Below are 20,534 nucleotides of genomic sequence, written 5' to 3' on the forward strand. Positions count from 1 at the left end.
AAAATTGCAAATTTGTGGTCAGGTCTTATGAGACCAAACTGCTGAGATCATCGGTCTCTAAGCTAACTTAATCTAACTTAAACTAACTTACGCTAAGGACAACACACACGCCCATGCACGAGGGAGGACTCGAACCTCCGATGGGGGTATCCGCGCGGGCCGAGACATGGCACCTCAGACCGAAAGATTTAACAATGCTCGTAAGATTCAGTGAACCATTACCAAGACTGGCCGCTCTGAATTACAGGTGAGATGAACATTATTGATTTCCAAGCTTCTTCGGTCTGATTAAACAGATTTAGGGAAGTATAGGGAGAAGGAAGTCACAAATCTACGAAGTTTACCTCAAACAAACGTGTATAGGATATGTCATTAACAAGTAATACTATAGAAAAATTCGTAGCTGACGAGAAGCTTCTTGTTATTCCCTGAAAGCTGCATATAAAGCCAATCAGTCAGGTTTTGTGCAAACCGCACTTTATCATTTGGTGCGAAAGCACGATTGAGTTGCTTGCGCAGGCTATGAATGCTACGACACTTTCGTATACGTTTTCGCTATTTCACCTCTGTCTTCAGGAACGCCAAGGAAAATTAGGACAAACAATTTAAAAAAGGACTGTTTATTAGTGAAAATCTAATCGATATAGCAAAATCTAGAAAAATGGGAGAGAATAATTTTGAATGTTACATCCGAAAAGTCTTCAGGAGGACGATGAAAAAAAAAAAAGGTTCAAATGGCTCTGAGCACTATGGGACTTAACATCTGAGGTCATGAGTCCCCTAAAACATAGAACTACTTAAACCTAACTAACCTAAGGACATCACACACATTCATGCCCGAGGGGGGATTCGAACCTGCGACCGTAGCAGTCGCGCGGTTCCAGACTGAAGCGCCTAGAACCGCTCGGCCACCGCCGCGCCGACGATGAAAAGACTTAATATAATTAGTATTCCACACGGAACTAGTAGTTTACATTTCTCAACGATGTAAAGTATTTTTCAGATAACTGTCGGACAATATAAATACCTACAGCTCTTTGTCATTTCAGGTTTCTCAGCGGAACAATATTATTATACTTCGGTCATTTCAGCATTGTCAGCTTGCTTGACGACATTCTATGAATTTGATGAAGTATGCCTGCTACGCAGCACGATATGCAGAACAACGGCCATGTAATTTTTTTTTTACCTTTAAAAACAGTCTTGATCACGGTTTATTTATCAAGGTGACCAGTTTCGACCACTAGGCCTTGAGAGGGCAACCCATGTACTGCCAAACCGAAGTTCATTTATCCTACATATTTATATGTTTTTAACGCTTCTTAATGGACAATAGCTGTTTAATAAGTTAAGTTTAGTGTGTATTTATTTTTAATTCATGACAATGTTATTTTAACTAAGAAATTTTACATTGTTATTCTACTTATAACTCATTGGTTAGTAATGACATCATGCCATCAGAAGTGGGCGGAGCCTCCATTATATACAGTAAGACGTGCACTGATTTCTCCAGTAGTGATTCTCCAACAGAAAGAGGTTCCTACTCAATGGTAAATCATCGGTTTATAGCTTTATAACTTTATGTATTTTCTTTAATGTATGTAACCCTCTACTTAATGGTTTGTATACAACTTGTAGGTCTGAAGATGACCACAATAGTGGTCGAAACCGGTCACCTTGATAAATAAACCGTAATCAAGACTGTTTTTAATAGTAAACATTTATAAGACATTGATCACTGCCACTCCCATAATGTATTCAAAAGTAAAACTAGTAATTATTGAAAAGCGCCTGAATGCATTAATTTTTCATTTATCAGGTGTGCTACTTGACTACGGGTAATACACAGGGAACTGTTGCATTGTTAGCAAAATATACATTATTCAAAAATTATGGTAAGAAGTGTAATACAAGAATTGATATAAAATGTTTAATGTTAACAAATTAAAGTACCGTTTGATGGTGGTCGTCTGTAATGCAACATCAGATACTGCTTTGACTTTCTTTCCTCTGTTAGTCACTTGTGCAGCAATTACGTCAGCACAGGAAGTTATTAAAAAAATTGATAATTTGAGACATTTTTGATATGGTTTAAGTGCTTAAAATTGCACTTTGGTATTCGCGCTACTTGGCGCAACATTATCTTGTCACGGCTGTCTATTTATTCGCCGATTCGAGCGCTACGCTGGAAGGGCTGTGTAAACCGCTGTTTTAAGCGGTTCTTCGTGCAGCAGAAATGAGTGACTAATATTTTTTTAAAAATACTTGCAGTGCGCCTTAGCAGTTAACATTTGGTCAGTGCATTTCTTTCGGTGTATTCTACCTGCGTGAAAAAAGTCAGGGTAGGTTTCAACCATTCCCTTGTTAGACAGGCAAACACATTTAATATATTTCCTTAATACACTTAATTTGGAAATTTGTGGTAAGTTCCTATGGACCAAACTGCTTAGGTCATCGGTCCCTAGGCTTACACACTACTTGATCTAACTTAAACTAACTTACACTAAGGACAAGATACACACACATACCCGAGGGAGGACTCGAACCTCCGACGGGTGAAGTCGCGCGAAGCCTGGCGAGGCGCCTCCGACCTCCCGGCTATTCATTTAACAGTGAAATTAATTTTATACCATTAAAAGACTATTTTTTTCATAATCTGTGATTTTTCCATCTGCTGCAACGCGGAATCTGATGGCCCTAGAGAAAAAATGAATAGGACTTTTGCTGTAGGCAATTTAATCTAGTTTAACAGTGTACTGGAAACATTTACACTAGAAGCCGCGGTTTTGGAGTTATTCAAGAAAAACGTAAGAAAGTGACCTCTAAACGCCACCTCCCCCCCCCCCCCCAAAAAAAAAGAAACCACGCAATCACCCCATCGTGACACTCCATCTTAAGAGTGTACAAAAATTTGTGACTGCGATTTTTTCCCTATTCGACGTTTTTTAGTCTTTGTTTACTGGGCTGGTTTTTAAAGCAGTGTTCTGGGTCATCGGTGTTGGCGATGGTAAACTACTTGTTCTGCAACACCATGAAGGAAAAGAAGAAACAAACAACGTAAGCTTTTTTGTCTTCTCTACTCTCCGCCACTTATTCTTGCAGATAAGTGCAGTTACTGCACTTTTCAGCTCTCAGGTAACAAACAGCTAGCGAGCTGGTAGTGGTTTATTATAATGGAGTTCTACGCCTCGACACCCATGCCCGAAGGAGGGCTCAAACCTCCGACGGGGATAGCCGCGTGAAGGCTGGCAGTTGCACAAGTAAAATTTTGACTACCTCCGAAGCCAAGGACCCTAACGCACGCCTCTGCGGTGACGCTTGAGTTGGAAGTAAGCCTGTTCTAATTCTAGCGGTGTAAAATTTTCACTTCACTATTTGGCTGGCAAGGGGAGGGGAGATGGTGGCGTAAATTAGCTAACCAACTTTTACGCCAATGTTCTGAATTAAATTCCAGACCTCTACACAATGTCTCGTGAGGTGAAGGTATGTGACACTGTTGGTGGTTATATGAATGCGTGGTGTCTGTTCTTTCGGATATATCCAGAAGAAAAACACCAAGCATTCATATAACTGATTCTCCTAGGCGGGCAACGAATCCAACGTCTTCAGCGCTGATGCACGGATACGTCCGACCTCCTGTGGAAATCTCTGAGTAGCCAGCATGGAGGACATGGACAGAAACTGCGGATTGTTGGCGCTAGGTGAGAGCGTGGCTCGGCTAAGAGGGTTGCCAAGACAGTCCGCGCGGTTATGATAAACCCTGTGTCCGGGTGGGGTTGTGGTTAACGCAACTGCCTAGGAAGCGGGAGATACCGGTCCGGCACACATTTTCACTCGCCGCTGCTGATTCCGCGTAATGTCCCGATGCAGCTGATATCAATAATTCCTTTCCTTTCTCCAACCTCCACCTTCAATCTACATATACCACTGATTGTGATCCACCCTTTGGATTGGAGCGCTAAGCTCAGTTGTCACCTTGGTGTTATTAGAGAGGCGTAGGCACCATGTTTCTCCCTCTACCTTCCCTTCATTCACTACAGTACAAATACAACATTACGCTCTACAAGCTCTTATCACAGTCACACAAAAGACATAGAAACACACTTGTCACTTCAAAACTAGTCGGAGAAAGGCAACGGCAAACCACCTCTAATAGGACGTTGCCGAAAGTGGCTATGCAGGATTCCTGCACCTACTCTCCTACATTTGTTCCTCGAGTATGGGATCACTCTGGCTTTTGAATAAGGAACTTAGTTGAAATTAAATACAGCGATTAAAGGCTTGTAAGTTTTTGCAGCCATGTTGTAAATTATAGACCATCTCTTAAACTGACAAAGCTTGAAAGAAAATAATGATTGCAAAATAATCAATATTCCCGTTCTTTTGGGACTAAATATTTACTTTATTCCTTATTATCACAATGAAACTTCCAACTTATTTGGCTGGGATATTACTCTCCTTTTACATGAAGTTTCTACAAACGTTTTCAACAGAAATGTCTACTCTTGTGGAAGATTTGTGGTATTTTCGATAAAACATTATTGGGTAATGTTTATTCCTCTATTTGTCAAAACTTTCTATTTTTCTGACGAAAATATAAAATATAAATATTACGTGGTTAAAAACCGAACGCTCTACAGGTAATAAGCGTAAAGAACGACATATGGTCACTGTAATAACCACCATTACAGAACATAATTCATAGCGGAAAGGGCTTTGATTATATCGTATTCAATTTCGGGTATTTTACGCACTTTAAAACGTGTTTCTGAAGTCATAGAGCTCCTGAGATATAATCAAAGATAAAATATAAACACTCTCAAAGTCTATTCGTTTCAATTTGTTCATGGCAGAAAAGTATCATTACTAAATGAATTAACCAAAAAATAAAATGAAGAGAAAAGGAATGAATGTAGTTCTCTGTGACGTACGTTTAAGTAAATACTTCGGCTTTACTCTGTTTGTATTACGTTATCATGAGGTAGAAACTTGCCAGGCTGTTGAAAATTCAGATGTAGTGGACTCTCATCATACATTAGCTTTTTTAAAATACAAGCCAGTAACAGAAGATGCGGGTTAGCCGTTGTGCAACATATCTCTGGTATCCCAGATGACACGCAGTACAAACTCCAATACACCGCTGGCCATTAAAGTTGCGACGCCATTGAAGCGGCGTGCAGCAAGCGTCATATTGGTATGAAGTGTACTACACGCTTGGATAAGCAAATTTTTAGTGTTTGAGCGCAGTCGCACAAAGTAGGCAGTAAGGGGTTCTAAATTATGTACTTAAGGAAACATTACTACCAGACATCTCATTCAGAAACTGCACTTCAATTTAGTTTTTTTTTCTTTTTTGTGTTAGAAGATCGTGCTATGTCATTTGCACGAAGGAGAACAGTGTACCAACACCTGCTGTAATTCTACAGCGGTAGGATCGTGCCCTATTGAGACTATGGTTTTCATTCCGCTACGTTGTTGCCTTCTAGGTTGAATAAGTGACGCAACACACTTCTTTATCGGCAAATTTTGGTTGAAAAACTGCGGAATTTGTTGTGGAACCTCGTGGAATATTCCCGTTTCAGCCCCTATAATTAATGAAGCTCTGATCGGCGCCATACTTAGCCTTCAAAATGGCGACTGTAACGGAAGTGCGTTCCAAGCGGAGAGCTTATTTTGGCGGAAAAACCAGAGCATCGCAGACTTTCATAGCCGCTTCCAGAATGTCTTCGGAGACCTGGCAGTGGAGAAAAGCACGGCGAGTCGTCTGTCATCGCGACAAGGTCGAGCAAACATGTCCGATCTCCCACGTGCCGGCTGACCACACACAACTGTGACACCTGCAATGTTGGAATGTGCGAGCACTCTCATTCGAGGTGATCGATTTATCACAATCAAACACCCCCCTGCACAACAAGTCATCTCGGAACCCGATAGGAGCTCACAAAATTTCGTTGTACTGTTTTTCCTCATCCACCCTGCAGCCCGGATCTCACACCTTCCTTCTTCCATCTGTTTGGCCCAATGAAGAATCCACTCCACGGGAAACAATGCCTGGAAGATGGGCAGTTTATTGATGCACCTGATAGGAGCTCACAAAATTTCGTTGTACTGTTTTTCCTCATCCACCCTGCAGCCAGGATCTCACACCTTCCTACTTCCATCTGTTTGACCCAATGAAGGATCCACTCCACGGGAAAAAATGCCTGGAAGATGGACAGTTTATTGATGCAGCAAAACGTTGGTTCCGAAGTCGACCAGTAGAGTGGTACCATGCGGGTACACAGGCCCTCCCAGTGAGGTGGCGTAAGGCCATCGCATTGAACGGAGATCATGTTGAAAAATAGGGTTTTACTCACTGAATGCCCCTCGTAACTACGTGGGCCGTTCAATAAAGAGTAATCATTAATCTCTGACAACATTCCTCCACTCATTCGGATAAATTTGATGCTACTTCTCAAAATCGTCACCTTTGGATGCGATGCAATTGTCTTAGCGTTTGTGCAAGTCTGAGAAGACTTTCTGAAAACAATTTTTTGAAAGTACCTCCGCAGCCTTCACTGGTGCTTCTGATGATGGGAAATGCCTCCCACGAAGATTTTGTTTCAGGTTATGGAACAGAAAAATGTCACGCGGGGCTAAATGCGGACTATAGGACGTGTGAGGAGGCACTTCACATAAATTTTTGCAAGATATGCAGTAACAGTACTTTCAGTATGCGGCCGTGCAGTATCGTGGTGCAGCATCTAGACTGTCTCACGGATATGCGGTTTTTGTGCCTGATATGGTCTTGCAAAGTTTTCAGGACATCTCTATAGTACAGTCCTGTTCTTGCTGTGTGTGTAGATAAACCATTTCATGAAAATAGAAATAAATGAGATTATCATAACTTTCCCAGCAGAAGAAACGATTTTTGCTTTTTGGGGGGTTGGTGATGGAGATTTCGCACTGGGCTTTGCTGCTTGCTCTCAGGATCAAAACGATGTAACCAAGTTGCATCAGGAGTGATTGCGTTTGAAAAAACTCCGGATCTTCCGATATTATCGAGCGTCACCTCCATTGGTGTGGTAGGTGATACAGAACATGCCTCATCTTGGTCACCCTTCACAGCCAGGAACCGGGAATGACAACTGTGAAACTAGTGCAGGGTTTTTAGTCCGCATTAAGCTAACAGAATATCATAAGATCAAATTCTAGCGTGAGAAACTATGAGCGTAAAAAAAATTATGATGATTCAGCTCTCGTATATGGTAACCACGGATACAGGATGGTCACAGTCAACAGTATGGAGGACATGAATGGCCCCACGCGACTATCGCCCGAGAGCACAGACACATTATTCGCTTGACCGTGCAGAATGTACAGGACGTCAGGAACAGACGACGTAGGGGCACTCCTGTGCCCAGTGTTATCGTTGGGCGCAACACAGTCGACGCGTCTCTCCCTGCTGCAGCACCATGGGAGGATGCAACAATGGTTGCCATTCTGCTCGCTCGTAGTGCTCCAGACTTCGTCGCACTGACCATGTAGATGCTTGTCTTGCTGCAAAGAAGCTTATTTCATTACTCAAGGTACGTGACGTGGTTGTGCGGCCCTGCAGGGAAAAGTGAACAATACGAGAACGTCTGTGCTCTCGGTAGCCATTCGTGTGGGGCCGTTGACATACTGTACGGCGCTGAGTATTGCCCTTCTGTTTCAGTCGACACCATATTCGTGTGAAAATCAAGGGATCCCGACCAACGAGAGTAGCAATGTAAAAAAGATAAATCACAATCTCGAGAGGTCACGATCCTGCCGCTTTCGAATTCCAATACGTGCTGGTAGACGTCTCTTTTTCTAACACGAGGCCTCATTCGATCATCTTACAAACAACTAATATTCATATGAAATATCAGAGTGAGAAATCCGTTGCGTAACCTTCCCTTATGTACAGAGTGCAGGTAGCGATAGTCCTACCTAAATTGCTAGTCATTTACATATTAATGCTTGTGGGCTAGTAATCTTGATGCCACATTCACATTTGTTGCGTGACGCCTCCAAGGTGTTGCAGTTGTCAGAGGTGTCAGTATACGTGTCACTGGAAACAGACCTGGGAGAATTATCTGGTCGCACAGACCTGTCGTTTCTGTATACAAGATTACCTCGTTAGCTGAATGTCCTGGAATTATACACGGACCATTTACAATAATGTGATCACTGCCTATGTTCAACGTATATGTGCAATGATCGCTGACACGGGGCAGGTGGCAGTGCTAGCAGTGGAGGATATATAAAGCATGTTGGGGGGACGCAGAAAAACAGTGCAGTCGTTGCCGTAATCCAGAAACGGAGTGATTTATCTGACGTTCAAAAGCGTACGATCATTGGCTTTCGGGCCAAGAGTGGAAGTATATCTGAAAAGGCTAAGTATTTAAACTGTTCACTTGCCGCCGTGGATAAAATATAGTGTGCGTTGCAAAATGGTGCTAGCCAAAACCGGCTTGGAGGCAACTGTGTGTGCCAAGGATGACAAAGGCGAATGACGGCTGTTGAGATGTGTTTGGCGAATAGACGTGCGTCTGTAGGTCAACTGACGGCCCGAATGAACCGAGAGGCTACCAGCAGTGTATCCTCAACGACCGTTCGGCGAAAGTTGTCTGGTTCATGCAGCCATGGTGACTGCTGTTCATTGGCGACGAAAGCTGGAATTAGCACGCCAATATCGGTACTAGACGACCAACGAGTGGTGACAGGTGGCCTTTTCGAATGAATCGGGTTTTTGCTCCATCGAAGAGATGGCCGTTGGTGAATATCGTGTGAAACGTCTGCAAGTAAATACTCTGCAAAAAGCGTAAGAAGGGTCCAGGCCGGAGGGCATTCCGTGGGTGATCTTGTCATTTTGGAAGGCACACTGGATCAATACAAGTATGCAGCTATCCCTGAGGACCACGTCCACCCCTGTACGCAGTTTGTCTTTCCTCGGCTCGATGGCAGGACAGTGTAACGTGTCACACAATATCGCAGTGTACGTGAGTGGTTCGAAGAGCACCAGGATTAGTTTACCGTATTCCTCTGGCCCCAAAACTTCCTGGATTTAAATCCAATCGAGAATCTGTGGGACCACTTCTATCGGGCTGTTGACGGCACGGATTCTCAACTGAAAAACCCACCGCACCTGGCCACGGCACTGGAATCGACTTGGTTCCACATCCCTGTCGGTATCTTCCAGAATCTGTCTCACTCTCTTCCTGCGAACCTCGCGGCGGTCGGCGCTGCAGAAGGTGGTTACTCAGACTTTCGCAGGTGGTCACATTAACGTACCTTGACAGTGTATTAAACTTGTCATATTTTGATTATAAAATGAACGAACTACATTGATCAAAACAAAAAGGGCATAAAGTAAGATACACATAGGGACCATCGAGCCTGGAACATAATCAAGTTAAACTGCTCAGAATTATTACAGCAAGAAGAAGAACGTCGTTCAATTCATGCAGACAAGTCTCTGGTAAGTGTGTCGTTGTTTTAGCACTGTGTCTTTAGGAGGCACGATAGATTGAGGATGGTGCAATGTCTTGGTAAAGAGATTTACTGGAATCTATGAATTGTGAGCCGTTGTTAGATACATAGTTACAATGTGAAATAGCGAAATATATGGGATTGCCTCGGAGCTTCATTACCCGACTGTGAATTCGCTGTCACACAACAGTAGACTTTCTATGATCAGGGCAAGGTCGTCCAACAACAGTTTCATTCCGAGATAATCGATTATTCCAGCTCACGATCCGCCGGCAAAGGTGGTAGAGCAAATCTCAACAACAGCAGGCTCTGCAAACAGAAACAGCAAGTCGAATATCAACAAAATTGTTCGCAGTCATCTTCGTGAAACTATTATTAGTCACGAATATCCAAGATGTAAGCCACATTAAGTGACTTTAGACAAATAAGTATCAGTATCAGTATTGATTCAGTCCTGTTTTGGGCACACAGACTGGAGACAAGCTTGACAACCGATGCTACTACAGTACATCTGGAGATAGCTTGGAACATCAGAAAACACTACACATTTCTGCCCGAAACACACTAGTATCTCAGTAGTGGACTGATGATGCAAGTGGCAGTCTGCGCTGGTGGATGTACGGACGTCTACCTCTACATGTAAATCTACATCTATACTTTGTAAAATATTATAGGATGGGTCGCACGAGTGTTTTGCATGTAATCACTTTCATACACTAATGAATCGGGTAGTCTATCAATGAACAGCAACCTGCCACCTGCCTTACTTACGATTGAGCCTATGTGATCGTTCCATTTCATATCCCTACCGACTGTTCCACCCAGGTATTTATACGAGCTGACCAGATCCAACAGTGAATCATTGATATTAAAGAGGCAGACAATGAGTATTGGGTTTTTTTGAAACGCGATATTTGACATTTCTAAACATTAAATCAAGTTGCCAATCTTCGCATCATTGTGATATCTTATCAAGATCTGACTGAATATTTGTGCAGATTTCTACAGAAAGTACTCCATTACAGATAACTGCATCACCTGCGAAAAGTCTTATGTCACTATTAATATTATCTGCAAGGTCATTAATATACAACATGAGCTGCAAGAGTCCCAATACACTTCCCTGGGGCACTCATGAAGTTAGTTCTACATCTGTCGATGATCCTCCATCCAAGGTAGCATGCTGTGTCCTTTCCATCAAGAAATTCTCAATCCAGTCACAAATCTCGACTGGTATTTCATACGACTGTACTTCCGATAATAAGCGTATGTGTGGTACTGAGTCAATGTCAACATATTACGGAAAGGGTCTTCGATTAGTCGTTGGTATAGAGACTAGATCCTCGACCTTTTGCTTGTGTTATCGACTCTTCTCTGTTTGTTATGAGTGACGCCATTCGTTCCACAGAGCTCAGGTGGTGAACGGCATGTTACCAAGTGAGTGAATCTTCGAAAATCGTAGCTATCGTGTCACCAAGACTGGAATCTTATTGAACATTTGCACCTATATCTCCTCTCCATGAACAACCTTACGTTGTGGAGCGGAGGGCACAGATTCATTTTCTTCCTTCCCGTTCTGTTCTTATCGTACGAGGAAGAAGGTAGTTGACATTTCTCAGTACAAGACAAAGTTTCTCTAATTTCACCTCCGTGGTTTGTGTTTGAGGAATGATATGTTTATTGGCTCATTTGGAATGTGGGCTCCCTTTGATGTACAATGCGTTGCTTGTGGTGCCTCCCACCGTAGTTTATTGACAACTTCTATGAAACTCTCTCACTGACCAAACGAACCCATGAAATAAGGCACAGCTCTTCTTTGAATCATCTCTCTCTTCCTTTGAACCAACTTGGTAAAAATTCTAGTCCGTCGAATGAAACACAGACATTGGTAGAACGCGTTTTTTTTTTTGTTTTTTTGTTGTTTTTTTTTTTAAGGGAACCTCTTTTGTCAGTGATTTGCACGTCACTAGCGTTCTTCCTATAAATCTGAATGTGGCATGTGTCTCCCTCACAGCTAGATTGTCTAGTTTTCTATTTTAAATCTCTCCTAAATACTTTACGGGTGTGACTGATTCCAATGAGTGGTCGTTAACTATGTAGGCGAACGAAATCTGACCTTTCACTTACAAATATTCTGTTGAATTTGTTTATGTTGAGGATCAGCTGCCAATATTTGCACCAGGATTTCATCATTTTCATGTCTTTTTGCATTTTGTAACACGTCTCTAACGATGTCAACTCCCTACAAACGACTGCATCGTTTGCGAGCAGCCTCAGAGAGCATCTGACGATGCTCTTCAGTTTAGAACGACGTACCGAGAATCGCCTACAAGTGGTGGACAACAATATGGATAATCAGAAACACAACACATTACCATGCCTGATACGATGTAGGGAAACCATTGGCACTTAAAACAGCTTCAAGTCGTCTCGGAATGGATACTACTACATTTTCTGTATGGTTTTCTCTCCAAAGTACACCACAAATGTTCAATAATGTTGACATACGGTGACTGTGGTTACCACCGACCGGTGTGGCCGAGCGGTTCTAGGCGCTACAGTCTGCAACCGCGTGACCGCTACGGCCGCAGGTTCGAATCCTGCCTCGGGCATGGATGTGTGTGATGTCCTTAGGTTAGTTAGGTTTAAGTAGTTCTAAGTTATAGGGGACTGATGACCTCAGAAGTTAAGTCCCATAGTGCTCAGAGCCATTTGAACCATTTGAACTGTGGTTACCAGAAGAAATGTAACAATTCATATTCGTGCTCACAAAACCCGTCCTGGATGGTACGAGTTGTGTGAACAGGGAACATGTCGTTTTGGAACGCACCATCGTCATTGGGGAACAAACATTGTACCATGGGATGGACCTGATCAGCCAAAATGGTCACATAATCCTTGGCGGTAATGTGACCTCGCAGAGTACCCATGGGGCCCGTGGTATACCACTATATTGCTGCCAAAATCATCACCGAGCTCCCGCCATGTCTCACCCGTGGCACGTAAACTGTGCCAGTAGTTGGAAACAGTGTGAAACAAGACTCGTCCGACCAAATGACTTTCTTACATTGCTCCATAACCCAGCTCTTATGGCTTCGGCACTGCATTTTCCTGTTACGGATATTTTCATAACTGATGTGTAGTTTTTGACTTCCAACTTGCTCTGTGTTCCCAGCTTATGGAGCTCCCTTCGTGTTGTTTTGGGACTGACAGTATTCGCGAGTGTGACATTCAGTTTCGCTGTGACTTTTGCAGCTGTCTTCCTATTGTTTTACGTCACAATATTCCTAGCGGATAATGTTTTACTGTATTCGCCGTATGCGGTATGAGTATTCGATATGAACACTAAACACTTCGGCTAGCCTGGTTACGGAAGCGCACACAGTACGAGCACCAACAATTTGTCCACGTTCGCAACTAAACAGAACACTGTTCTGACTATGACTGACATTGCAACGTATTGAGGGCACTGCACAGGTGCTGCCCGTGGTCATATACGTTGACGGAAAAATATCGTAAAATCATAAAGTAATTAACGCACAGTAATGAAATTTCGGGAATACATTTGTCTAGGTAACATTTTAAGTGATTAATATTGCAAATGTGAAATGCTGGCACATTAGTAACCGGTAAAACCGCCAGAATGTTGAATGCAAGGATGCCAACAAGCATGCGTTGTGTGTAGAGGTGCTGGATGTCACTTTCTGGAACGGAGTTCATGACTGTTGCACTTGGCGGGTCAGTACAGGTAGTGTTAATGCTCAACCATACGTGCTCGATTGGTGACAGATCTGGTGATCGAGTAGGCCAAGGCAACATGTTGACACTCTGTAGACTACGAATATGTTGGATTCTAATAGCGGTATATGGGTGAGCGTTCTTCTATTAGAAAACACCCCTGGAATGCTGTTCATGAACGCAGCACAACGGATCGAATCACCAGATCGAAGTACAAATTTGCTGTCAGGGTGCGTAGGATAACCACGAGAGTGCTCCTGCTGTCATACGAAATCACACGCCAGACCATAACTCCAGGTGTAGGTCCAGTGTGTCTAGCACGCAGGCAGATTGGTTGCAGGCCATCAACTCGCGTCCTTCTAACCAACACACGAACATCAGTGACGCCGAGGGAAAACTGACTTTCGTCAGGAAACACAAGAGACCTCCACCCTGTCTTCCAATGAGCTCTCGCTTGACACCACTGAAGTCGCAAATGGTTATGATTTGGGGTCAGAGGAATGCACGCTGCGGCGCTTCTGGCTCGGAACCGCCCTTGGAGTAGCCGATTTGTAACAGTTCATTGTGTAACTGTGGTGCCAACTGGTGCTGAAATGCCATGCGATGCGCCAGACCCACACGCCGAACACGATGGTCTTCCCTCGGTAGTGCCGCGAGGCCGATCGCAGTCCAGTCTTTTTGCGACCACACATTTTCGTGACCACCGCTGTCAGCATTCATGCACAGTGGCTACATTACTTTCTGCAATATCGCGGAAGGGACATTCTACTTCTCGTAGCCCTATTACACGACCGCGTTCAACCTCAGTAAGGTACTGATAATGGCGTCTTTGTCGCGGCCTTAAAGGCCTTGTTGAATAAAATCAACTCACAATGTCCAATCTCAAAAGTAACTAATGCTCACGACCTTAGCAGCATGTTACTAAAGGTAACCTGATTTCCGTCCTCATAGTGGCGCTACTAGTACCACACTTACGAGACTGGGGTGAAATTTGAGCAGACCTCATCTTTCAGATGAGCCTACCAATTTTCGTTTATGTCGCATAACTCCTTAGTGTGCGGCACTACCGAGGGAAGACCATCGTGTTCGGCGTATGGGTCCGGCGCATCGAATGGCATTTCAGCACCAGTTGGCACCACAGTTACACAATGAACTGTTACAAATCGGCTACTCCAAGGGCGGTTCCGAGCCAGAAGCGCCGTAGCGTGCATTCCTCTGACCCCAAATCATAACTAACTTGAATGAGCTTATAACAGCAGAAAACGCACGTTCGAAAATACTACGCTAAGCAGTGAAGCATGCAAATAAACAGGCAGTCTGAATTACTGCAAGCTACTGAAAGAATGTAATTTATCCTGTTAGTTAATCCTACACTTAGTGTAAGGTACGGTAAATCCTCAAATTAAATATTACCACATTTAAATTGTTCTATGATGCTTGTCAAGTGTTACAATTATATTTCAACATCCCAGATATTTAAAGGATGTTGGCATTTCAATCTGATGCTTTTAATGGTGGTTTATATAACGAACTGTCATGTGTGATTTATACAAGTATTTTCGGTAACCTTTTTACCTCAGCAACCACCATTTTTTTGCAATCTGTCATCTAAACTGCATCTTTTCGTAATACACAAAACTGCTTGCTTATATTCAGCGGAAACACGACCAAAGACGGTAGTGATCGTGGAAGGAGACAGAGATGAGACAGGGCCAAAGCCGATGGCGAAACAAAATAGAGGTTAAATGTCGATATCCCTAAAATAAAATCCTTGTAACCAAAAAAAAAAAAAAAAATTATCTTTTGTCTAGTGCAAAACTCACGCAGGTTGCTTATCATAATATGCTAGTATAATTACAGATATCTGACTGCCAATGAAACTTCAAACTCTGCACAAAAATAAAATTGCATTAGTTCTCAAAATACATAAGTCTTTGAGCACAAAATACACACGGAACTTCTGCCATATATTAAACATTCTTTAAGATAAAAGATAGATGTGCCTGCATATTGGCACTGCTGACAGAACTCATGGTTAAGGAGCACATATTAACGACCAAAATTTTAATTTTGGTTCCACAGTTTACATAAATGAAGGACATTCAAATGAAATCTTTCCACATCTAAATTTTCTGTATTGCTTATACACTACTGGCCATTAAAATTGCTACACCAGGAAGATGATGTGCTACAGACACGAAATTTAACCGACAAGAAGAAGATGCTGTGATATGCAAATGATTAGCTTTTCAGAGCATTCACACAAGGTTGGCGCCGGTCGCGAAACCTACAACGTGCTGATATGAGGAATGTTTCCAACCGATTTCTCGTACACAAACAGTAATTGACCAGCGTTGTCTGGTGGAACGTTGTTGTGATGCCTCGTGTAAGGAGGAGAAATGCGTACCATCACGTTTCCGACTTTGATAAAGGTCGGATTGTAGCCTATCGCGATTGTGATTTATCGTATCGCGACATTGCTGCTCGCGTTGGTCGAGATCCAATGACTGTTAGCAGAATGTTGAATCGGTGGGTTCAGGAGGGTAATACAGAACGCCGTGCTGGATCCCAACGGCCTCGTATGCTGAGTCAACAGCTGGGGACGTTTGTAAGACAACAACAATCTGCACGAACAGTTCGACGACGTTTGCAGCAGCATGGACTATCAGCTCGGAGACCATGGCTGCGGTTACCCTTGACGCTGCATCACAGACAGGAGCGCCTGCGATTGGTGTACTCAACGACGAACCTGGGTGCACGAATGGCAAAAAGTCATTTTTTGGGATGAATCGAGGTTCTGTTTACAGCATCATGATGGTCGCATCCGTGTTTGGTGACATCGCGGTGAACGCACACTGGAAGCGTGTATTCGTCATCGCCATACTTGCGTATCACCCGGCGTGATGGTATTGGTTACACGTCTCGATCACCTCTTGTTCACATTGACGACACTTTGAACAATGGACGTTACGTTTCAGATGTGTTACGACCCGTGGCTCTACCCTTCATTCGATCCATGCGAAACCCTACATTTCAGCAAGATAATGCACTACCGCATGTTGCAGGTCCTGTACGGGCCTTTCTGGATACAGAAAATGTTCGACTGCTGCCCTGGCCAGCACATTTTCCAGATCTCTCACCAATTGAAAACGTCTGGTCAATGGTGGCCGAGCAACTGGCTCGTCACAATTAGCCGGTCACTACTCTTGAACTGTGGTATCGTGTTGAAGCTGCATGGGCAGGTGTACCTGTACATCCATCCAAGCTCTGTTTGACTCAATGCCCAGGCGTATCAAGGCCATTATTGTGGCCAGAGATGGTTCTTCTGGGTACTGATTTCGCAGGGTCTATGCACCCTAATTACGTGAAAATGTAATCACTTGTCAGTTCTAGTGTAATATATTTGTCCAATGAATACACGTTTATCATCTGCATTTCTTCTTGGTGTAGCAATTTTAATGGCCAGTAGTGCTTACAGGGACTACCAAAATAAACTACATGTTAGTAGATGAGCGTAGTTCGATCTTCGTACCACGCATTAATACCGTGCACGAAATTCATAGAATGGTCCTATAAGACTGCAAAACACACGTGAGTACTACTGATGATCTAACTTACAGCTAAGTGAGAACTTGTTGATGAGAGTTGTCAAAGTAAACAATGTTATTCCAAAGTATAAATTCACCAAAAACTCGTCTCCATAACCGATTTCAAAGTCATTTCAGTAATAGGTTCACCATCCAGTTCCTCTTTCATTAATCCAGCTTCTTTTTTTATTCATCAATGGAATATCGTATTTATTATTTACAGAGAAACCTGAAGCCTCAAACCATGTATGGTCATCACTCCTGACATTCTCATAAATATTTGGAGTTTTAGTGTGAAATTAAGCTATCAGTTTCTGTGTAGTACAGAACTGAACTAACTTAATTTCAGAAGTCTAAACTCGCTGAATAATCACTTTTTCTTGTTCGAACAAGTCCCATATTGCTTAGTCGACATGTTAATTAGTCTTGCTGATCTGCTTGGACCGTGATCGTCCTTTCTTTCTTTCACTCTGGAGGGAATTACACTACAAGTGATCTGGAATCTAGAGAAGCTGAAGTTTCCTAATTCGTGATTAACACACGGGAACAACCACCACAACAGGGTAATTACCCTATGTAATCAAAAGAAGTCTAACAGTAAGTCACTGAACAAATTGCTCTTCATTTTAAACTTTTCTCACCGAACTCAGTATTAAATTTCCAAGAAATTTACATTCATAAGTACCGAGACGGATGAAGGAGAGATTATTAATTTCCTGCTTTGAGCAAAGACTTAGTTGAGGTATGGAAGAGAAATATAAATACTTATAGCAGTGGTTACAATGACCATAACGATGGTCATGAAATATTGGTTTGAGAACACTAAAATCGTGTGTTTAGCGGCCGATTACGAAACAGAGACGGACACACTTTTTAATGTAAATAATGAAAATGTGCTCCCAGTTCTTGCAGCGCACATTCTGTCCAATAGAGAAACTTAAAATATTGCATTATAATTGCTCTGTGATACCTAATTAATAGTTTCGTGGAAAACATGGAGTCTCGTATTGCATCGAGATGCTGAAATTATTCTCATCTGCTATATGTATAATCGCAACATTCCTGGAAAGTACTTTTAGCTATTTCTTGTGGACTAAAAGTGCCTCGAATCACTCAATCTGTCAATTTTACACAGTGAAGTAGTTTAATTACAATGTACGCTCCACTGCAGATCGAGAAGTTCGCTCTTGCCTCATCTATATCGCCTAGTTCAGTGACAAGAGAACAGTGTGAGATTTCAATTTGGAGCTCGACCTGATTTTGCACATTTTGTCTATGACTGTATAATGCAATTATTAAGCCTACTAATGAAGTTATGTTACTTTTCTCACTCCATATTAATAGGTATTTCAAACGGTTTTAGCTGAGAACTTTGGCATGAACAATGTTCCTTACATGAAATTGCCCCTTTGTTTTCTTCTCCATAGCTTATGAAATTTCGTATTGATGTTAACGTAAAAAAATTCATGGTAATGTGTGAAGGACACAGAAACAGATGTTAAATTCTAACCTCCATTCTTTATTTTACAAAGTGGAACGTCTCCAGCTCAAATTAAGAATTTCAGGTGCCAGGGATGGTTTCAAGTAAAACCGTCGTAGCTGTTTGTCTGTGTTATGAATTTAAAGACATACTCTAAGCTGCAGGTCAAGCCAGCTCTGACTGGACGAAAAATATCGTTGTTCCAAAGATACGGAGATGAACAGTTTCTAGATCGAATCGCTGTTCCAGAAAAGGACCACCACCATACGCCTTTAATCTTATGTCATTTGTAAACAGTTTTCCATAAATTTTAAGATAATGCTGCAACAACTCCCCATTAGTTTTAGCAGTTGTCAACACATGACAAAGAGCACACTACAAACAGAAATACAGAGCGCTCTCAGGACATAGGCTAAGATAATGTACCAATAGGAAGGCCCACAAACACAGAATCATTTCTAAAGCAAACGATCATACCCAAAGAAAAACAGTCAGTACAGGGGGGATAATTACATCGAGCTGAAATTAAATCTGGGACCACGATACGCAGTTAAGCTCTTATATTTCTCAAGAAATTTTTTCCATGCCTTTGACGAGCATTTGAAACAAGTAAGTAAATTGTTAGAATCGGATGTAATATACATAATAGTAATCTCCGAAAGGATGGACCACAAATAGTTGGAAGACAAGGAATAACTCGCGAGTGAGGCAAAAAGCAAACTGAATTTAACACAGACGCAACGTCCTTCAGAAAATAAATTCTTGAGGCGCTGCTGTGCTCTATTCTTGGTAGTCTAAACAAAGCTATTAGGAGTCGCTCAAAAACGAAGACGACCTTAAAGAAGAACAGCATGCTTTGTCGATGGCTTGTAAACATATGTTGAGGATCAGAGAAGCCTTACGCTGTTCTCTGATCAGGCTCGCGCGGGAACGGAGATAAGAATGGGAGCTGCGGTTTGATTTTCTTTATTAGTATGGCATACAGAAGTGTTAACACGGCAAATTTTAGGAGATATTGCCATTTATGCATAAAATAAAAATACAAAATAACATGACAACATCTTATTGCATAAGAACATGTTTGGCTGTACTCTCTTTTTTGTTTTCTTTGCGTTAAACAATCCGCCAGTGCCACGTTCGATTAGATACGGATTACTAGCTCAGACGGAATCAACAGACCATTGTCTGAGAAAGCGGAGATCGTAGTATTCAAGTGAAACACATTGCAGAGAATTTAAACCAGGGTGAATGTGCCAGGATTTGATTCTAATACTCTCGTATTCTACATCTACATACAAATCCACGCATATATAAGGGGCGACCACAAAGTTTCCGTTTCAGTGCGTTGCTGCAGAGTATAATGCGGACCGGTCAGTGTGGCCGAGCGTTTCTAGGCGCTTCAGTCTGGAACCGCGCGACCGTTACGTCGCAGGTTCGAATCCTACCTCGGGCATGGATGTGGGTGATGTCCTTAGGTTAGTTAGGTTTAAGTAGTTCTAAGTTCTAGGGGACTGATGACCTCAGATGTTAAGTCCCATAGTGCTCAGATCCATTTGAACCATTTTGAGTATAATGCGGGTACATAAGCACAGGTATCTAGGAAGAGATCAATGTGGCATTCCAACGTGCGTGTGGCAAACGCGGAAACGTTAACTATGGCGATGTTATTACCAAATGTGTCCAAACAAGACCAACGTGCTGATAGTCTTTTCTTGGCTGCCGACGGACTACACCAGCAGACATTCATCGGAGAATGGAGAATATACGAGAGTTGGAACTTTAATAGTGGTAACTATTTATTTACAGCTCGAATAAAATAGATGCGTGTTTCAAAGTTTTACTGACCTAAGTAGTCACCAGCATTGTGTATAACCCGTTTCCAACGATGTGGAAGTCGTAGGATACTCTTAGCAGTGCCAGTTGTTTTGACAGTTCGAGAGGCGCGGTCTATTGCCCGACGAATTTGTAGCAGTTCTGAAGCGAATGCCGTGAAGTGTTTCCTTCAGTTTAGAAATCGAGTTGAACTCATGAGGGCTTAAGTCAGGGGAATGCAGTAGGTGGTATAGCGCTCAGCAGCCCCATCAGTCAAACAAATCAGTTTGCACTGTACGTGCTCGAGCATTGTCCTGCAAAATGATGGTCAGGTCCCGCAGAAAGTGTCATCACTTCTGTCTGTATGCTGTTCATTTTTGGAACATAACCTACGATCAGCTTCGAGACAGATAAAGTCCCCG

General features: G+C 42.5%; 1 protein-coding gene across 3 annotated transcripts in view; it reads right to left on the minus strand.

Moving 5' to 3' along the window:
* Positions 1-20,534, minus strand: part of LOC124555071 (sodium- and chloride-dependent GABA transporter 1) — a 401,980-nt gene that overhangs the window by 309,501 nt on the left and 71,945 nt on the right. The window contains exon 1 of one of the 3 annotated variants that reach the window (XM_047128857.1): positions 9,657-9,674. The exons of the other annotated variants lie outside the window; for them this stretch is intronic. The gene's annotated coding sequence lies outside the window, so the exon portion shown is untranslated. Of the gene's footprint in view, positions 1-9,656; positions 9,675-20,534 lie in introns of those variants that run through there. 3 annotated transcript variants of the gene reach the window in all.

Source organism: Schistocerca americana, chromosome X (assembly GCF_021461395.2).
Source record: "Schistocerca americana isolate TAMUIC-IGC-003095 chromosome X, iqSchAmer2.1, whole genome shotgun sequence".
Lineage (NCBI taxonomy): Eukaryota > Metazoa > Arthropoda > Insecta > Orthoptera > Acrididae > Schistocerca > Schistocerca americana.